We start from the raw sequence: 6,165 nt of genomic DNA, 5'->3' as shown, positions 1-6,165 counted from the left end.
GCAAACAGAATAAAAACAAAGACACTGAAATAGAGAACAAGTGGGCAGCGACCAGAGGGGAAAGGGAAGGGAATTTAACGGGAAAAATGGGGAGAGATTTTGAGGAACAAGTATGAAAGACACAGGGATGAGGACTGGTGGGGGGGAATGGGAGGGAGGGGGGAGACGGGGTGGGGGGTGGGATGGGAGAAATAGATAAAAAATTGTACTTGAAAAATAACTAAATAAAATTTATAAAAAAAATTTCAACCAAATGAAAAACTTTAAAAAAAGAGGAAGAAGAAGCAGCTTAAAAAGTGCTTGTGTATTGGTGCTTAGACTTGGCTGAGCCTAGACATTACCAAGATGTGAATGAGTCTGGGCTGGTCTACTAGAGGATACAAGACCATATCTCAGCAGAGAGCTGAGCCTAAGCATAGCCACCTAAGCTACTTAACCAGTCACCAGCCAACTCCAGCACCCAATCAGAGGCACCCGCATGAGCCACAGCAAAGATCAGTTAGTTGATCCTGACCCAGATCAGCAGGAGCACCCAGCTGAAAACAGCCCAAATTGTTGTTCAACATATTTTTGAGCTGAATAAATGGTTGTTGTTTGTGGGGGGCATAAAGAAAAACAGAAGTCACTCAAAATTCTAGCACTTGGAGGGGCCCAATCATGAATTTATATAAGTTGTGTGTATGTTTATTATGCACATTAGAGTATTCTATTATGTGTTTTCACCTTTATTTATTTAATCCCAATGCCTTGTAGTGGGGCATTTAGCTTGTTTTCAATATTGTGATATTGACAATAGCACTGAGATGAGCACTTTTTAGATATATCTTACATACAAACATGATTATTAGGATGATTAGACATTGAATATCTGGGTGAGAGCTATATAAATTAAATTACTCAGGTGTCTTAAAAGCATTAACTGAATCCTTTTTAATATAAAGGAGCAAATTTTCTTTTCACATCTTATCACTAAATTACAACATTATTTTTGAAATCTAGCATTGTCTAACTGTAAAAATTATTTGATTACATCAAGTGAGCACCTCAAGAAAGAACTTTACAGCCAATGAAAATAGATATTAGTGGGTAGATTCTTATTACAGATAAGAAACACACAAATGCAACCAAAATAGAAAATAAATTTATTGCTACTGTTTCAATGTTTGCTTGGTCTATAAAATGTAGAATATTTTTCAATACCTTGGTAAAAAGGGGCACCTGCTTGATTGAGAAACCAGACACTAAAAGTTTTATGTTAATAATGCTATGAGATCCACTAAATTGTTTGTACATAAGTGCTCCCCAAACATTTAGCTTTATACACACTCTCGAAGAAATAATATTAAGGTTGATTTTTTGTCCATCTTCATCTATTTTAAATGCCAGCCAACTTTTAAATTGTTCATCAGAAGGCCATTCAGCTAAAGACTATCATTAAAATGGCATGAACCACCAACATCTTAGCTAAATATTTTGGAATTCAAGCCAAGAAAAAATACTTGTCCTTTTCACCTAAGGAGAATATATGAGTAGGACCCCCCAAAAGCCATAATTTGTTTATAAAAATTGTGTATTTATTCTTACATGTTTAAACTTTAGTCACCTTCAAAGTACTCTCCATTTCATGCAATACACCTATCAAGACATTTTTCGCATGGCTCAAAACAGTTTTTGAACTCATCGATTTTGATGCCTGTTAGTTTTTCTGCTGTTTTTTATTTCACCTCTTCCACATCAGCAAAACATTTCCCTTTGAGGATTTTTTTAACCATGGAAACAAACAAACAAAAAAAGTTGCTCCGGGCAAGATCTGGTGAATAGGAAGAGTGGGGTATGAGGGGGTCATGTCATTTTTGTTTAAAAACTGCTGAATACTCAGTGTGGTGTGGTACGGGCAGGTGTGCTCATAAATCACCCATCATGAAATGGACAAAAGCATTGAAAGAGTCTTCCAAAAAAATCACTGAATCAAAATGCAGCCTTTCACAACAATGCCGGCTGGTACACTAATATAGAAGGGTTCCTAGAACACTCATATAATGAAGAAATCCTGTACTACAAGGGTCCTACCTTCCAGAAGATATTTCTGGATTTCTTTGGGTCCTCCCCTCTTAGATATCTAGTCCCTGTTACACCCTGCAATGCAAGTATATCCTAGCTCTTACATTTACCTGTGCATGAGGAAAAAAATAAAGAAATATTTCCTGAGGCAGACTAGAATGCTTAGCTTGTGCCCAACATGATAGATTAGGACATTTGGATGAAGTTCAATAATGGGTGACTTCCTTGTTGACTAAAATTGGGGGGGGGGCAATTCTATAAGCATAATATTTAGTTGCCATCAATAATATATTTAGTGGAGTTTTGACAGTTGTTGGCAATTATCTGCACAAATTCTTTTCAGAATTAGCAGAAATTTAAATCGTTGTATAGGCAACCAATAACTAGACCTCTGGGTCGATCTCTAGGCCTCAGATCTTATAACAGGCTGCACAGGAAGCAGCTACTTCTATAAAGTTACAGAAGCTTGACAGTGAATGACACAATCTGCACACATAAAGTTTCCCTTTATAATTCCTGGAGTGTGTATAAGTGTTGGAGGAGGGTAAATACGTGTAACTAGGAGAGAATCTCCAATATTATAACAGTTGGGGGAAAACAGTCTCCAAGAAAACTGTCTCCACTGCCGCTCCCTGAACTTCATACATAAAGCAAATGAATCTTGTGAAATTCTAACAATGGAGCCAAGTCAGAGTGACATTGAGCATTGAGGACAAATTAAAAAATATGCTGTTACTGCCCTGGCTGGTGTAGCTCAGTGGATTGAGCGTGGGCCTGTGAACCAGACAATCATGGTTTGATTCCCAGTCAGGGCACATACCAGGGTTGCAGGCAGGTTTCCTGCAGGCCAGTTCCCAGCAGGGGACGCACGAGAAGCAGCCATACATTGATGTTTCTCTCCCTCTCTCCTTCCCTTCCCCTCTAAAGATAAATGAATAAAATCTTTAAAAATATATACTGTTACTGTATTTTGGTAATTGTTAAAATAATTTTTGGTAGTCGCCATTGGGATCTGGACCTGCTCCTCCCCACTCTTCCATCTTAAAAAGGTTTGTTGATGCAGTGCTATGAATGTAACAGGGAGCAGGCTGAGAGGTCCCAAGGCCCTCCCCCAAAAGCCTAGCTTGGAGGCTGGGAAAAGCAGCAGCAGGAGAATTGAGAGTTATTTTGCATATCAATAACAGCAGGCTAGCTTCTTAGCTTGAGCAGGGACAGGGAGATGAGCATAACCTCGACCCATGATGTAGCTAGGAGGCAGCTCCCCCTGGTTACAGTGTCTCTATGTCTGCAGGAGAGCTTGCTGATGGTTTGCTCCACTCCACAGGCCCATGCCTACCCAGACTAACTATGGCAGCCAAGAAAGGCAGAGAATACAGGAGTGCTAGCAGGTGTAACCAATTGTGGGAGGAGTTGAAAATGGAGTTATGAAGGAGGTTATAGGCTGGAATTTAAACAAAAAGGCAGGCCCTCATGTGGGACAGGAACAATGCAAGACAATGCTAGACAATGCAGGAAGGAAAGGGGTGAAAGACTGTCTTCGGTGGGCCATGAGGAGGTGCCACGTGTTTTTGGATTAAAACTGGAGATTGCAGCAACACAGCTGATGGTGCTGGGAACCTTCGCCTGCCCAGCGGAGCACAGATGACTGAAGGGAACCAGGAGAAGTGAGCTGCAGACTTCTGTTTTCTTCTTCCGGAGGACAGTACTTATGACTGTCATGCTCTGAGACCAGCCTGACTGGGCAGAGCGGGGAGGGCAGGACTGTGTGTTTGTGGGTGTATCTTCGTTTCTAAAGGGAGTGAGATTTAACAGTAGAATTGTGCCATTTATCTAAACCTGTATAACTTTTAATTAAGTAGTTCCTTTCCTGTTTACCAAGCTATGACAATAGAAACCACAATACCTACTGGCAGCTGGCAAAGAAAAACCATAGTATAAAAAGACCCCTGGGGTGGGAGAGGGTTGCTTCTATAACATGAAGAGTAGTTTGACTCTTAGAAGAATGGGAACATTTATTTATTCTCTCCTATTTGTAGGATATCACATGAGTTTTGCAGAGATCACTGATGAAAGAAATGGTTCAAATCCCTATTAGGTCTGGCCCTGGCACATACGCACACACACATGCACATTCTTCCCAGCAATAGGTTCAAGTAAACATTTCCCCCTGCTTTAGAAAAAGAATATTTAGAAAATGTTCATGGTTTCAGCATTTATACCTTTAGCACACCATTTAGAAAGACATAAAAAGACATAAAAATCTCTGTTGTGTGCTCTCTCTCTCTCTCTCTCTCGCTCTATCTCTGTAACACACAAATCCACCTTTTGGAGAAAAGAGAAACTTAAGAAGCATACAAGTTTCTCTGGCGTATAACCTAGATATGGTAGATTTACAGTATTATACATTTAAAATCTATGATTAAATTTTCTCTCTCCACCACCAAAATATTGGTTAGGTGTTTTTTGTTTGTTTTTTAAAGATTTTATTTATTTATCTTTAGAGGGGAAGGGGGGAAGGAGAGAGGGAGAGAAACATCAATGTATGGTTGCCTTTTGTGCGTCCCCTGCTGGGAACTGGCCTGAAGGGAACCTGCCTGCAACCCAGGCATGTGCCCTGACTGGGAATAGAGCTGCTATCGTGTGGTTCATAGGCCCGCACTCAATGCACTGAGCAACACCAGCCAGGGCTGTTTATTTGTTTTTTTTAACCAAAGACTCTTACCTTTGAATTGTTTACATGAAGAACATAGGCCTGGATATCCCTAACATATCTTATTGTAGTTACAGAGAATTAAGTGAGATTGTGGGCAAGCAAATCTTTCAAGAACATAAATGGAAAATGAAAGTAGGATAGCACAGTAATTAACACAGATGAAAGTAGTTCATATTATTCCCTAGAATTATTGTGCATGATAAATTGCCTTAGCTGGCTAACGACTTTCCTGTGCCTTGCATTAAAATTAGAAAACAAATTTTAAGATGTAGTTTTTATTTATCTATAAAATTATACAAGAGAAACAGCATGAAACTGTCCATGAAATTATGGCCACAAGTTATTACTTGATGTCATTTTTCCCTGTTAAATCATAGAGGTAGTAGTAGTTATATAGAAATGCAGGATAACAAAAGTTCATAGCCTGTATGTAGTGAAGTGGTTAAAAGATTTCCACTGAAGGGGTCAATTCATGCTAGAAATACTCTTTATTTTAATTTGAAATTTTTCATTTATTAAAAATTCAGTGGACTGGAAATGAATGTCAGACCCATCTTGTAAACATCTTTGAAGAGTGTTCTTGCCACACCAAGATGGTTTGTTTACTATAGAATGTTTTTATAAGTGGATATATCTGGCTTTCCACATGTCAAAAGTGTTTCTATCAACAGTTAGGTATATCAAAAGAGTATGCTTGAATTGCCTTCCCTGGGCATCCAGTGTGAACTGCTTCCTTAATCTAAAAATTATTTGAAGGAATTTAAAAACACAGAATAGTCCTCAAATCATGTCTATGAATTCCTGGGTTCCGTTCACATTAGAAAAAAAAATAAAAGCTTCTGGAATTTCAGCAAAGGTGGAAAAAGACTGGCTTTGATTCATACCTCAACAACTGTTAAATATTGAGTCTAATTATATCAGACAATTCATGATGTGAAAATATTTGGAGTCAAAGGGCATTGATATATTATAGAAAATATAAAAGGTACAAAACTTTTTGTTATTGAAATTTAATTACATTCTGAATGTTTACCCATCTGTGATGCTGTGAGGGAAATTTCTGTATGGGGTGTATCCTCTGAGGTTCATTCCAACTCTGATGATATAATTTGGAGATATAATTATTAACTATGAATATTTGGGGCATAGTATTATCCTGATATTTTAATAGTTCTCCTACAGAGACACTTGTGTTATATAGAAGATGCTCACTTAGGTAAGGTGACAAGATATAACCAGAGCTCCATACCAAAACACCTGGGTAAATAAATGGAGTTTAAATGTTCATTTCATCATATCACCTACCTGCTGTATTATAATTCATATTCTACTTATTTAAAATATATCTGATGATGGAAGAGTGGCTTGTATAGCCTAAAAATTCCTACAGA

The sequence above is a fragment of the Artibeus jamaicensis genome, unplaced genomic scaffold (assembly GCF_021234435.1).
Source record: "Artibeus jamaicensis isolate MK-2021 breed Jamaican fruit bat unplaced genomic scaffold, CSHL_Jam_final scaffold_461, whole genome shotgun sequence".
In the NCBI taxonomy this organism is placed as follows: Eukaryota; Metazoa; Chordata; class Mammalia; order Chiroptera; family Phyllostomidae; genus Artibeus; species Artibeus jamaicensis.
The sequence above is the reverse complement of the archived record's forward strand: the minus strand, read 5'-3'. Positions refer to the sequence as shown.